Source organism: Amblyomma maculatum, chromosome 10 (genome assembly GCF_055883805.1).
Source record: "Amblyomma maculatum isolate TAMU_Amacu chromosome 10, ASM5588380v1, whole genome shotgun sequence".
Classification (NCBI taxonomy): domain Eukaryota; kingdom Metazoa; phylum Arthropoda; class Arachnida; order Ixodida; family Ixodidae; genus Amblyomma; species Amblyomma maculatum.
The window spans coordinates 158,777,360-158,792,466 of NC_139353.1; positions in this window are offsets into that span (position 1 = coordinate 158,777,360).

Here is a 15,107-nt window from a genome sequence, read left to right on the forward strand (position 1 = left end):
GCGCTCTCATCAGGGGACTCATCTGGGTAGGGGGTAGGCCTCCTTCCAGTCAAACTGGTTCCAAAATCTGGATGGCTGCTGGCGCGGTATTCACATGAAGCATACTCGTTCTGCCAGTGTGTTATCCTGAAGGATGGATGGTTGAATGAATGGTTGAATGAATGGATGGATGGATGGATGGATGGATGGATGGATGGATGGATGGATGGATGGATGGATGGATGGATGGATGGATGGATGGATGGATGGATGGATGGATGGATGGATGGATGGATGGATGGATGGATGGATGGATGGATGGATGGATGGATGGATGGACTATAGGAGCGTCCCCTTTGAAACGGGGTGGCAGCAGTAGCTATCGTGCTCCTTTTTGTCCCTATATCTTAATTATTGATTTAGATTGGTTAACTAAACCATCATTCTATTTATAAAATTTTTGTTTCTCCATTACTAACATTATGTCGATTCTCTGCTTTTAAGCCACCTATCTTCCAGTCATTTTCTGCTAGTTTCCACCGCCGGTTTATTCACCCGGCCACTGGTATCTCTAAACCCCAGAGCTTCAGGAACAGTTACTGCGCCTGCATCAACTTCCTGATGGATACCATTACATTCGAGTATAATATGGTCAATTGTTTCACTGGAGTTACCACATACAGCACATGCGTCATCTTCATAGTTAAATTTCTTTTTGTAGCTGCGTGTTCTAAGGCACCCTGATCTAGCTTCAAAAAGTAGGGCACTGCCTCTTGAGTTGTCAAAGAAAGCTTCCTTCCTCATCTGCATTTTCCACTTTTGGTATAATTCCACACTCTGTTTCTTCTCCATCAAATTTATTCAATTTTTACCTTCTCTGTTTTTCACCTGTTGCTTAATGCTCTTTATTTCTCCGTCCTTGTGACTAGCATACTTACTAGTTAGTTTCCTAGTTCTTTTCCTCCATTGTGAGTCAACGCTTTTTAAGTACAAGTATTTAAATACTTTAGCTGCCCATCTGTTACTGTCCAATATCCTCAGGCGTTTCTCATTTAATATTTTACTCTGAGCTTCCCGTACTTCGAAATATGCTCAGCCCATATCTCCCTGCACCGCCTCATTTGTGGTTTTGCCGTGGGCACCTAGTGCTAATCTTCCAACGGCTCTCTGATTTATTTATAATGTCCACTGTACCTCTGATTTTAGGCACAAAATCGCATTCCCGAGAGTAAGTCCGGGCACCATAATTCCTTTCCAAATACCCCTCAAAACTTCATACCTGTTGTATCCCCACAATGCCCTATGCTTCATTATCCCGGCATTCCTTCGTCCTTCGGCCTTAAGTGATTGCTCATGCTTTCCAATGTATGCCAATCCTTCGTTTACCCACAACCCCAGATATTTGTATTCTGCTGCTCTGGGTATTTCATGGCCTTGTATTCTAAGACCCTGAACAGTTGAGCCGTTGAAAATTATCATACCCGACTTAACTGCGCTAAAACTGAAGCCTAGAGCGTCCGCTCGTCTCCGAAATACTTAACTAGAGTTTGAAATTCTTCCAGACTCTCAGCTAGCAGCACAATATCGTCTGCATACATCAAACCGGGGAGGCACTGCTCTACCGCCTTTCCACCTAATCTATATGACAGGTTAAAACCTAGGTTACTCTCTTGTATCCTGCGTTCCAGGTTTAGCATATAAAGCATGAACAGCAGCGGTGATAGAGGACAGGCTTGTCTTAATCCTTTGCATACTTTCACATCTTCCGTACTTCTTATCCCTTCCCAAGAAATTTCTACTGTGTTATCCCGGTATATTTTATGTAGGAACTCTATCATTCTGTTATGGATGGATGGATGGATGGATGGATGGATGGATGGATGGATGGATGGATGGATGGATGGATGGATGGATGGATGGATGGATGGATGGATGGATGGATGGATGGATGGATGGATGGATGGATGGATGGATGGATGGATGGATGTTAGTAGCGCTCCCCTGAAAATGGGGTGGTGAAAGTCATTACCATGCTCAACCTTTTTTTAATGTTTTTAACTTCGACAATCCGTCAAATTTAAACGGCTTTCCTTTTAGTCGCGGGATATATATCTTTAAATACCCATGTTTCATTTCGATTTAGCTTCCATGAGTCCCTTCAGTAGAACTTATGTTGTTCGTTCTTCTTCGGAAGGTTCTTTAAAGCCTTCCTTTTATGTAGTTGGGCGTAGGGAAGGCCAGGAGGCGTACTTGAAGGTGATGATGGTAGAGCATATATTTACAGCATATATATATATATATATATATATATATATATATATATATATATATATATATATATATATATATATATATATATATATATATTGTGAGCACTGTATGGCGCTTCATCTTCCACACGGTTGAACGTGCTGCTTCATCTTCATCCGTATTTCTAAGGTATTTCTATTGTTAGCCACCGCCCTTACCGTGTTTCCTTATCAGAACGTAAAATCATAGAAGATAATGTGAATATATGCTCCGACGAGACATTATTCGGCCCTCAGCTAGCCCCTGGTCATCTCCGGTTGTCTTGGTCAAAAAAAAGGATGGGTCCGTGCGTTTTTGCGTTGATTACCGCGCACTTAACAAAGTCACTCGCAAAGATGTTTACCCTATGCCACGAATTGACGACTCCCTCGACTATCTTTAGGGCACCGAATATTTCTCCACTTTGGATTTGCGTTCCGGTTACTGGCAGATACCGATGCACGAAGCCGACAAAGAAAAAAACCGAATTCGCTACTCCCGATGGGCTTTATGAATTCAATGTCATGCCTTTTGGACTTTGTAATGCCCCCGCTAAGTTTGAGCGCATGATTGACACTGTTCTTAGAGGACTTAAGTGGAAAACATGCTTGTGCTACCTGGACGACATAGTTATCTTCTCTTCGACTTTTTCTGATCATTTATGCCGCCTTGATCAAGTATTAACGTGCCTGGCATCCGCCGGTCTCCAGCTGAACACAAAAAAGTGTATTTTCGCCAAGAAAGAAATCAAGATCATGGCCACCTCGTCAGCCGCGATGGCATTCGACCCGACCCTGACAAGCTTGCTGCTGTTTTGAACTTTGCACGTCCTCAGCGGACTAAGGAACTACGCAGTTTCCCTGGCCTGTCTTCGTACTTTCGCCGTTTCATTCGCAATTTCGCTACCATTGCTGCACCGCTCCACCGCCTCCTTACCGACCGTACTACTTTCAATTGGTCCGAAGAATGCGAAAAAGCTTTCCAAACCCTAAAGAATGCCCTCACTTCGAACCCTGTTCTCGCTCACTTCGACGACACTGCTACCACCATTCTCCACACCGATGCCAGCAGCCTCGGTATCGGCGCCGTACTTCTGCAACGTGATACCGCTTCTCGGGAAAAGGTAATTGCGTTTGCCAGTCGAACTCTAACACCAGCGGAACGCAACTACGCCATCACAGAGCAAGAGTGCCTCGCCGTCGTTTGGGCAGTTCAGAAATTCCGCCCCTACCTCTACGGCCGCCATTTCACGATCGTTACCGATCACCACGCTTTGTGCTGGTTATCAACCCTCAAAAATTTGACTGGACGCCTGGGCCGTTGGATTCTGCGTTTGCAGGAATACCACTTCGATGTCATATTCAAATCGGGTCGCAAACATCGAGATGCCGATGCTCTTTCCCGCTGCCCGCTCCCAGAATCACCACCTAGTGCTTCTTCGCGCCTTCCTGCGTGCACCCTCGAAGTCCCAATGTCGTCCAGAGCTCCAAATATCCCCTGTGCTACTGCTGCCGCTGCTCGAGATCGCTAAGCCATTATTTCACACCAGCGAGCCGATCCCTACTGCCTTTCCCTAATCAACCTTCTAACAGGCGCTTCTCACCCTCCTACCGCTAGGATGCGCAGGCAACTCCAAAAGTTTAAACTTGACAACGGCGTGCTCTCCCGTTATATTTATTGCTCTGAAGGCACCCGTTGGGTCCCCGTTATTCCGAGAGCGCTTCGCACCCGTATCCTGGCGGCTTTCCACGATGATGCTACAGCCGGTCACTTAGGATTTCATAAAACTTACCACCGCGTGAAAGCCCGTTTCTTCTGGCCAGGCCTCGCCTGAAGTGTGGCAAAATACGTCGGCTCTTGTCTGCCATGCCAGCGCCGCAAATGGCCCACTTCTCCTCCTGCTGGCCTACTACAGCCGCTACCTTGCCCAGCTACTCCTTTTGCCGTTGTTGGCATAGACTTGTATGGGCCACTCCCATTGTCCGCACGAGGTAATCGCTGGATCGTCACCGCCGTCGACCACCTAACACGCTACGCAGAGACCGCTGCCCTGCCTAATGGCTCAGCACATGAGGTCGCGACCTTCTTTTTGGAATCGCTCGTACTGCGCCATGGGGCCCCTGAAGTGCTTCTCAGCGATCCTGGTCGGACATTTCTGTCGACGATTGTAGCCGAAGCTATTGAGGCCTCAACCACACATCACAAATTGACCTCCAGCTATCACCCGCAGACCAATGGGTTGACTGAGCGGTTCCACCGCACGCTTTCTGACATGTTGTCTATGTACGTCGACCAGGACCACCGAAACTGGGACGTAATAATTCCTTTTGTTACGTTCGCCTACAATACGGCTGTAGAGCGGACCACAGGTTACACCCCGTTTTTCCTCGTTTACGGCCGTTCTCCCACTACCTTTCTTGACGCCTCTTTCTTTTCTACACATGCCAGTTCCTCATCCTCTCTTCCTGACCAGTTCCTTTCCCGAGTGGCCAACTCTCGTCGGCTTGCTCGCGTTAACACGGAAGCCAGCTAGGAAGACCGCAAGTGCCGCTATGATGCAACCCATCGCCAAGTTTCGTTCCGTCCCGGCGACGAGGTGTTACTTTGGACCGCAGTACGCACTCCTGGTCTTTGTGACAAGTTACAGCACCGTTACATTGGTCCTTACACAGTTCTTGCAAAAACCTCCCCGGTCAACTATCGCGTCTCCCCTGTTTACCCTCCTCCGGACAGTCTTTACCGTGGCACTGAAGTTGTCCACGCTCCTCGTATGAAACCTTTTATTCGGCGCAATCCTGCGGACTAACTGCGGCCAGGCTGGCCGATTTAACTGCGCGGGCGAAATAGTGTGAGCACTGTGTGGCGCTTCATCTTCCACACGGCTGAACGTGCTGCTTCATCTTCATCCTGCTCCCTCTTGTAGATACCCATCGTCATCGCGGAGTGTGTTTGGCTGCAGTGTGCGACCAAGGCTTCCGGTCTGCAATAAAGCCCGATCCCCCAAGTCCGACCTTCGCGTTACCTAACACGATATATATATATATATATATATATATATATACAGACAGCGAAATTGGAAGTTGAAAGAAATTACATAAAAGAACACTCTGCGCAACTTTACTCTTCGACCTAACTGGTTAGAGCCTAAGCAGAACAGCCGCGTTACATGCCTACGCATGGAGCTCAGACTGGACTGAACTCTCTTGGATCACGTCCCGTTTTACACCTTCATAAAAGAAAGAAATAGGGGCAGTCAGTTTCAGAGGCCAGCCCCACACATCAACTGTCCAATAAGGAAATATGCTAGATGGGCACAGCCCTGTAGGTAGGCCTTAGCCTCTAACCCAGTGCCCCACTAGTAATACAAATTAAACTAACAAAGAGCACGGCGAAACTCTTTTTGCACTGAGGATGTCGAATCCTCTCCTCTCAGGAGACTTTCCGCAAATCCGGCGCCGACAGTCCGGTCGGCTTTCCCCGCACGCGGCACTCTTGTAGAAGGGGGACCGCGTCCACAATACAAGAAGCAAACAGGCGGGGGACGGCGGCATGCATAGCCGCGCACCTGCAAGTGATTATCCTCGGGCGCGGCTCTACGGGATCGCGTCCACAATACCAACAAGCCATCAAAAGCGGCTTAGGCAAGCTAAAAGGAAAAAAAAAAGATGCCAGTGGTACTCCTGTACATTCATGCCCTATCACACAGACTGATGAAAGTTGCTAAAAGGCATTCCATGCGGGTCGTTTTCTCTGACCCGCATAAATTAAAAATAATGTGCGTGAAAGCAAATGAGGAGCGCAAGCCTGGAGCAGAGGCGTCGTTTGGCGTTAGACAAAAAGCTAGGTTTGTCGAGTGCTACGAGAGAGTAGTTTATAAGATCCCGGTCTGATGCGGTCGTGCATATGTGGGGCATATGGGGAGATGCCTGAACAAAAGGCTCAGAGAGCACATGCACAACTGCAACCAGATTGGTGTGTCTAGAAATCTGGCGCCGCACTGCGCTAGATGCAAAGATTGCGCCACTTTTCCATGAGACAGTGGTTCTTCTGAAATCTAGAGACAAGCTAACCAGGCAACTGTGGGAGGCCCACTGTATCGATTCCGGGAAAGGGACATGTGTAAGCGAACCTCTGGTCACCCTATTGAAAGAAGAAAAGGAATTTAATTTGACTGTTGTAACATTAATTTACCTGTTTATATAGGCGCCCTTGTTCGGCCTGAACATTTCTGCAATATGAGTGAACTCGATATTTTAAATCATTTGTTCAAAATTAACAATGCTGTGCCGCGTCATCATGTTACATTTCTTTGTTTGTTGCTATAACTGTAATAAAATCTGCTTCCGTATAGTGTCAATGTTCTGCAATTGTTTTTATCGCTTTTTTTAAGTCTATATATAACGCGTTTTAATGTTGTAACCAAAGTATATGTTGTACAGACGCCACGTCGATGACTGCGCTCCTCTAATGCGAAGCCGGTGGCGTCAAGCTTTGTCAATGGTTTTTGTGACAGATGTATCACGTTCACCCTTGATCCGATAGCTTCTTCGCTGTTTTGTCGGTTTTATTGATGTTTATTTGTGCGGTTTAGTTTTTGGCGTTTAACGTCCCAAAGCGACTCAGACTATGAGAGTAGTGCTACATATGTGTGTTCACCGCAATAAAATTTCATTTAATAGCTTGCGCTCCCAGTGTCTCGTATCGTTTTCTACGTCGGTTTTTCTTGAGCGCAACGATAAACACAAGTTCTCACAGGTTTCCTTCCCAATCTGAGTCTCATTTTCTATATAGGTCTAGGGTATACAAAAAGCGTCCCTTATAAAAATTCGCTGCTGTGAGTGACACCATTATGCGGCAAGTATCTTGGTATGTTTACGAGTCCTCTGAGTACAGGAAGTCTAAAAAAAAGTTATTTCTACAGTATTCTCCGATAATTTCGTTCATTCCCCATTTACTTGTTCACGGCAATAATTCATAGCTGTTGCCTCAGGGACGTCAAGGAGTGCAGGAATTGTTTACGAGGTCATGCCACTTTGTGAAAAACAGCAGTTGACAATAAAACATAGGTCTCATGTACGAATATAGCAAACACCCCACTTCAACCTCGGTGGGATATGACAGGTAATTTGTTACTTCGGTGATGGAGGGCAAACATTTTCTATAATACAGCAAACACACCATTCCAACCTCGGTGGGATATGACAGGTAATTTGTTACTTCGGTGAGGGAGGGCAAACATTTTCTAAAGAGAGAAAACTGTATTTGGTACTCAAATAGCAGTCGAAACTCGGAGGTATGAAAGCACGTGTAAAAATTAACACATAGGCGCGGTTGAAAACACCTCACTTAAGAGCGAATCATTGGCTATTTTAGACCAAATTTTTATACAAGTACTGCTATCTATGCTCTGAACTATTTGATTCCGAGTTTGAAATCTGTTGTCGGGCAATTTAAATATTGATATGGGTACCTGGTTCAGCTCAGCGCTTAACCATTTTACTGTATGATATTTAAGGCCATAATGCAACTTAAGTGGCCTCTTGTTTAGGGGCATAGCTGGAAAGGAACGTATACCTATTTAGCTTTTTATTATATAACTGCAAACAATAACATGCTTGACGTGAAATACATATTTTAGTCATTTAGGAATCAGGATCCCATTGTGGCGCAGCCAGGAAGTGTTTCGGTGTTGGATCCCCCCTCTCCCGATTTTTCGCACGTCTTCTTAAAAAGGCAGCGTATAACACAAAGTGAAATATATTTCTTCCTGTGTCCTTTTAATCCGATCTCGTGTCATATCCGGAATCAGATGCCATTACTCCGGTACGCAGTAAAAAGGACCTCGTCGTCACATATCCGAAAACAATCGTACGCAGGAAGATTGAGTAGCCCACACAACGCTTAAAAAGGCAACTTTGTTAAATGAAAATGAGATAGATAAAGATGGAAAGGAAATACAACGACCTCGTTTGCGGCTGTTAGCTTGGAGCGAGCGGAAGGGGCAATTCACTTATCTTTCGAAAAGCAAAAGCGCGCGCCTGGCATGACGGGACGTAGTAGACACGACAATAGAATAAAGAAAAAAAGAACAGCATCGTTGCGCAGATGGCAGACAAAGCATCATTCTAACTAGGACGAACACATGGTCGCTCTGTTCGCGAGAGTAGTGGGTGCTGTCTTTTAGAGGCCTGGGCTCCTCCATATTGGTTTTAAGGTGGCGCCACATATGAGCCACACAGGGAAAGAACACACAGATTCCACTGGACGGCATCTTGGGCTGTATGAGCACCGCCAGTGCCGTGGTAGCGGCAGCGTACAACGTTACTGCGAGCTTCTCGTGGAAGCTGTCGGCATCGTGGCGCAATTTTGTGTTTTATTTGAGCGCGCCAACAAACCATGCCATCCTTTGTTCATGCAGATGCTGTTGGCAGCAGCGGCCAGGGTAACTGCGAGGGACTGCGCTCCGTTTGTACAAGCCGGACTTTAAATAATGATACGTGCCACAGTAAACTATAAGGATGACTTCGTTTCAGTTATATTTCACAATTGTAACGCTAACTGTAAGCACAAACGCACAGCGAAATATGCGTGCGGATAGCTACCGAAAGCGGGACTACCATGATGGATGCTTTCTATTCATCGCCGCACTGGTTTACCGTCAAGTGTAACACATTTCATGTCTTGCATTTTCTATCGACAGTGCCTATTCGATACTGCTCTCCCTTCATGTCGAAGTAAGGGATCTGAGTGTCGTTATAAACGTGAAGTGTTCACCGCTGCTATCGCGAACCAAGCTTAGCGAAAATTGGCGTCGGTGGCGCGCCGTCTCCCATGTGCTAAAAGCGTACAATCAAGCTCGCCCGCTTCAACATATCACAGTTTGCATAAAACAAGCTTTAACGGTGCTTTTTTAAACCTTAGAGTATGTACTATAGTGCGGCCAAAACACAGCCCACTACCGTCGCTGCGGCATCACTCTCACGGCGTCTCGTTGAATAGAACGTTGAACAGCCCCTCCATTAACGTAGACAAGTTCCTAACACTTATAGCAGCGGATGCCAGGAGCTCACAATTGCTGTGCCACCCGGTGTAGCGTTGGATGAAGACGCTACTGCTGAGTCGTCGCTGTGAATAACGTTTCGCATCGGAGACAGATAAGACGACCCTTTCGACTTGCTCAAAGCTGTAGTAAATGATATGTTATGAATCTACTTTACTACCAATCCTATTGAATCATGTAATAAACGAAAGATATGTTTGGTTTTGGTGGCGAATCAGCACAGCGGAGCCAGCATGCAAAGATATTTAGTCGCGCCGTACCTGTGGCAGCTGGCTGTGGGGTGAAATTTTTTTGTATTGCAGTTAGCACTCTAAATTACCACACAGCACGGGTCAATGCTCCTAAGGGAAGATTTGGTTTTGAGAGTGGGCTCTTTATTTATGGAAAAAAAAATTAACAGGCTCTTCTGACGCTGGCACAAGGGATTCATCGTATCGTTGGTGCGGGAGTTGTGGAAGCCGCGGCCGGCTAGGCGTCCTGTGTTGACTGCGAGGGTGGAAGTGAAATGGGTATCATATCCGAGAGTCCGTCGTACGTATGAAGTCTGTCTGGTTTGCATAAAATTTTCACAGACGATATTAATCAGGCTCCACTGGAAAGCGTTGAAGCGACATTCGGACTGATGTTGAATTCTTCCTACATAAGCTCTTGGCAGAAAGCATTCGATTTCTTTAATGTTTGTTTAGTCCACAAAAATGCATTGCTATCACAATGACGGTACCACAAGGAATGGTCCTAATGAAGGGACGTAAGTATTTTAAGCGATAATATACTGAGGAGCAAGGCCACTCTATGGTGCGTAAAGCATGCGAATGCACAGCCCACTCCGCATTGGCAACTGTGAGCAGGCGCACAGAACGTGGTTATAGAGGATTAATTCCTCCCCGTCGGTTTGATTTCGGTAAAGCAGTGTATACACCTTGGGTTGGCAGTGGGCGAGGTCAGTATAAAAAAAGCAGAAACATGAACGCGCCCACGTGCCCCCCCACGTGGAGCTTATCCGGGTGGCTGCGCACTCGGGGAACCCTGGCAACGAGACCGCCAACAGCTTAGCCCGAGGTCTAATACGCCGGGCACGGGCGGTCCCCACGTCGGAGTTATCGCGGGAGCGCATGCACACGTTTAAGAGATGACTCAGGCCTACCGGGTCGAGAGACAGATCTACCCCCCACTCACTCCTCCCTCAGCAATCACCACCAAACACTATGGCGCCGCCTCCAGACGCGAACCCTCCCATCCCCTTACATTAGGTCCCGTTACCACCCCACTCTTACCGACCCCTCCTGCACCCTTTGCGACCACCCCACTGCCACCCTCGCCCACATTCCATTCCAATGCCCGGCGGATCCTCCCCCGCGGGGTCTGGAGCACTTTACCACCTGGGAGGAATGGGAGGCCCTGCTACGCTATAAGGACCCGGTCCGGCAAAAGACCGCCACAGACCGAGCTGCCGACGTCATGAACCGTAGGAACATGCATATTTGAGTGTAGTGGGGCCGTTCGTTGGCCCAGGGGCCTGCGCGTCCCGAACTCCTATGTTAAAATAAATGTTTTTTTACTACTACTACTACACCTTGGGTCTATACATGCTCTAACTGCAAGGGAGAAAAAACGAGCTTCTCAAGCTAATCGACAGATGGTGCGACATATCCGAGCACGCCCGCTTTGCTCTTGGGCGCAGGTGCAAACGCACAGTTACAGTGTACGGGTGCTGTAGTGACACTGCGCGGGAGAACCACAAGCATGTACCGGTACGCCAGTGCTAGCGAAAAGGATAAGTACCATTCTCTTATTTCATAGGCGCTCCTGGTATTCTGGAGTAGTGTTGAGCATTTTGTTTTGCCTGACTGGAATTTGCAATAACTCAGGAACTGCTGATCTTTATTTGCATAGCTTCCAGTGTCTTGTAATAAATACGATATAATGCAGGACGGAAAGCAATCGGACAGATGCCATCCACCGATGACACAGAGTGCTAATTTCGTTTGGGCAGGAAAATGCAGATTAGATTATATCTTGATTTGCCACACAAGGGAACAACACAGGTATGAATGTATGGGCACAGCGTAATTTGTGTCTTTACAATAGCTCGAAGATAATGATAAAGTCTATCTGTAATGCTTGAATACATGATACAGCTTAGTTATAATTGCATATTTGTTTTTTGGGTATCTGATTTAGATTGTACACCTAGAAATCAGGTAGCCGAAGACTGTTTTTGGCCCCCGTCATGAATATCTTGAAATGAGATTATATGTGGTGTGATTCCTTTTTAAGTAGAGTCCATCCTTTTCCATTCCCTAAGTTCCATGTGTGGTGTTAATTTCAAGTCATGAGGTTAAACCGGACATCTATTTGTTCGCGTGCCAGAAAAGTGCAACCATGAAAACAAATGACTTCTTATAATTAACAGATTGGTGTTGTTTTCATATAAAGAAAATTTACAAAACTGCTATGCTTATAATGCCAACAATAATGCAGGTTCCAAATGAAACAGACGAGAATATAACCTTCTGGTAACGCGAATGGCGTGACATTTGTTTTAGAAAGCACGCCTTTTTTTGGCAGCAGTCTGTACTTGTAGGGTATTTGACATAAGTATAGGTCTAGGTATACCTCGCTTATATACTGTGGAAGTGTTTGGTAAGTGTACATCGTACTCCGCATTATACAACGTTTTTAAAGTCGACACAAGTGCCCAGGTATTTAATTTTGTTTGTGCGCATCATTTCCTATTTCATTCCATCTAGTGAGAGTTATAGACAAGAAGGCTTCATAAGCTCATGAATGACCGTCTGTGCGGGCGTCCACAAAAAGTGTCGCCCTTCTCGAGGTCCAGCAGGATATCACGAGGTTGTGATTCACGCATATACAAACCTGAGTCCGCCGGGGGTCCGATCCAGAAGTCCGTACTGCGCTTTTCATTTGGCGCTTCCATAACGCCACACCACGTAGCATACAGAAGCATACGCAGTAAAGTAGGCATCAGCAGCGTTTGAAATTTGTTTACAGCAATGAAAAGGCACAGTACCTGTCGCACACCTCCACGCCTAAACAAAAAGTGCAAGGTAGCAGTGAAACAAAGAAGAGGGGCTGTAGTGGAGGGCTGCTGACCACCGAGCTATAAATGCTTTCGGCTCGTCGAACTTTTGTGGTGAAATGTACCCCATAGAGAGTCGCCTTAGTTGCCGGCCGGTAGTTCTTGTAATGCGGTGGCATCTTCGGCTTGCCGAACAATTTCTCTTTTGGCTCTTGTGTCTGAGCTTTGCGGAGGGATATCCTAGGTGTCTTTAGTTATATTTGTAGCCCTGTCTGAAGACTTTATATTGTTGCTGGAATTAGACCGCTGGAATTAGTTTTCCCGGTGTGGACTGGAAGAACGCCGCTCAGTATTGCTGGGGTCTCTGCGAGGGCTTGGGGAACAGTACCGCAGCGGAGATGACGATCCTGAGTCATAGCGCCTGTATCTCCCAGGCCTCTGACTGGCCGACAGATGAGCTTCTATTTCGAGCGGCCGTTCACCGTTCCGTTGTCAGGGCGCTTCGGATCCGAAGCCGCGAAGTCCCACTCGGCGATACGGGCGTGCACGGTAAAGGTGGCCGGCCTCCCCGCAGTGGTAGCAGATTGGCCTGCGGTCCCGCGTACGCCACACGTCCGACTTGCGAGGGCATGTAACAGGCACCACAGCTTGAGCCGGGACTGATGTGGCTAACCACCGGTGTCGGGTCAATAGGACCACAGGCAGCTGCTTGACGTGCAACGAACGCGTACGTTCGTTTGTCGTCGACCCGTGGAGGCATGGTAGCGACAGGATCGTAGGCAGCTGCCTGAGGAACAACGGATGTGTGCGTGGGCATTTCATCGCCGCGCTGCAGTACGTTGGTGACCGGGAATTCACGAGCAGCCTGGCGTACTTCATCTCTGACGACTTCGGTAAGTGATGTCACTGGCGCACTCTGCGACAGACGGAAACGTTGGAGTTCCTCTCGAACAACCGACCGAATGAGGTCACGTAAGGCGTTCGCACCGCCTCCATGGCACGACGAAAAAACTACTGGGGCCAGGCTGCTGACATCTCGGTTGTACTGCCGGCCCCGTTGTTGGAGCGTCGTTTCCATGGTCGTTGCTTCCGCGAGGAATTCAGCAACGGTACGCGGTGGACTGCGAACGAGGCCCGCAAACAGCTCCTGCTTAACTCCAGGCATGAGGTGGCGAAACTTCGTCTCCTCTTTCATATTGGGGTCTGCGCGCTGGAAAAAGACGAGTCATGTCTTCACAGAACATGCGTACACTTGCATTTGGCCGCTGCTTACTGGACTGAAGTGCAGCTTCAGCTTTCTCGCGGCGATCGGTGTTGGGGAAGGTGGTGAGAAGTTGATGGCAAAATGCTTGCCAGGTGTTAAGGGCGCCCTCGTGGTTTTCGAACCACGTACGCGCAGACTCTTCTAGGGCAAAGTAAACATTATTGAGCTTTCGCTCGTCACTTCAGCCGTTGTACCGAGCCACTCGCTCGAAGGTAGCTAGCCAATCCTCAGCGTTTTCGAAGACGTCGCCGTGAAAAGATGGTGGTGTTCGCGGCGGGTGGCAAAGGATCGGAGCTGAGAGCCTGGGATCACTGGCCATGTCGAGGTGGCTCGAGAGTTGCGACTGCGTGATCCTCGTAGCCTTAAATCGGTAAAGAAGAAATTGGGCATAGGCAAAAACCAGATGTATGCGATAAGGGACAAGGCGGGCAACGTCCTCACTAATATGGAAAAGATAGTCAAAGCAGCCGAGGAGTTCTATACAGATCTCTACAGTAGCCAAAGTAGTCAGGACCGTAATGAGATTGGCGGTAGGGAAAAACAGTCAGACGTTCCACCAGTGACGAAGGATGAGGTCCAGAAAGCACTAGAAACTATGAAAAGGGGGAAATCAGCTGGAGAGGATCAGATAACTAGAGATTTGCTGAAGGACGGGGGGGATATCGTGCTTGAAAAACTGGCCACCCTGCATACGCAGTGCCTGGTGTCATCGACGGTACCCGAACCATGGAAGAATGCAAACATAATCCTCATTCACAAGAAAGGGGACTCTAAGGACCTTAAAAATTACAGACCAATCAGCTTACTGTCTGTTACGTATAAGGTATTTAGTAAGGTAATTGCTAATAGAATCAGGACAACCTTAGACTGCAATCAAGCAAAGGATCAAGCAGGGTTTCGGAAACGGTACTCTACTATCGATCATATCCATACCATCAATGAGGTGATAGAAAAGTGCTCGGAATATAACCAGCCCTTATACATAGCATTCATTGATTACGAAAAAGCATTTGACTCAGTTGAAACCTCGGCGGTGATGCAGGAATTGCGAAATCAGGGGGTAGACGAGCCGTACGTGAAAGTGCTGGAAGATATATATAGTGGCTGCACAGCAACCATAGTTCTGCACAAGGAAAGTAACAAAATTCCCATAAAGAAAGGAGTTAGGCAAGGAGACACAATCTCCCCAGTATTATTAACAGCTTGTTTAGAGGAAGTATTCAGAGACTTGGAATGGAAGCAGTTAGGGATAAGGGTAGATGGAGAATACCTCAGTTATCTGCGATTTGCTGATGACATTGCCTTGCTAAGCAACTCGGGGGATGAACTGCAAATAACGATTGATGACCTAGACAGGAAAAGTAGAAAGGTAGGCTTGAAAATCAACATGCAGAAGACTAAGGTAATGTTCAACAGCCCCGGGAAGGAACAGCAGTTTACATTAGGTAGCGAAATATTGTAAGTAGTAGGCGAAT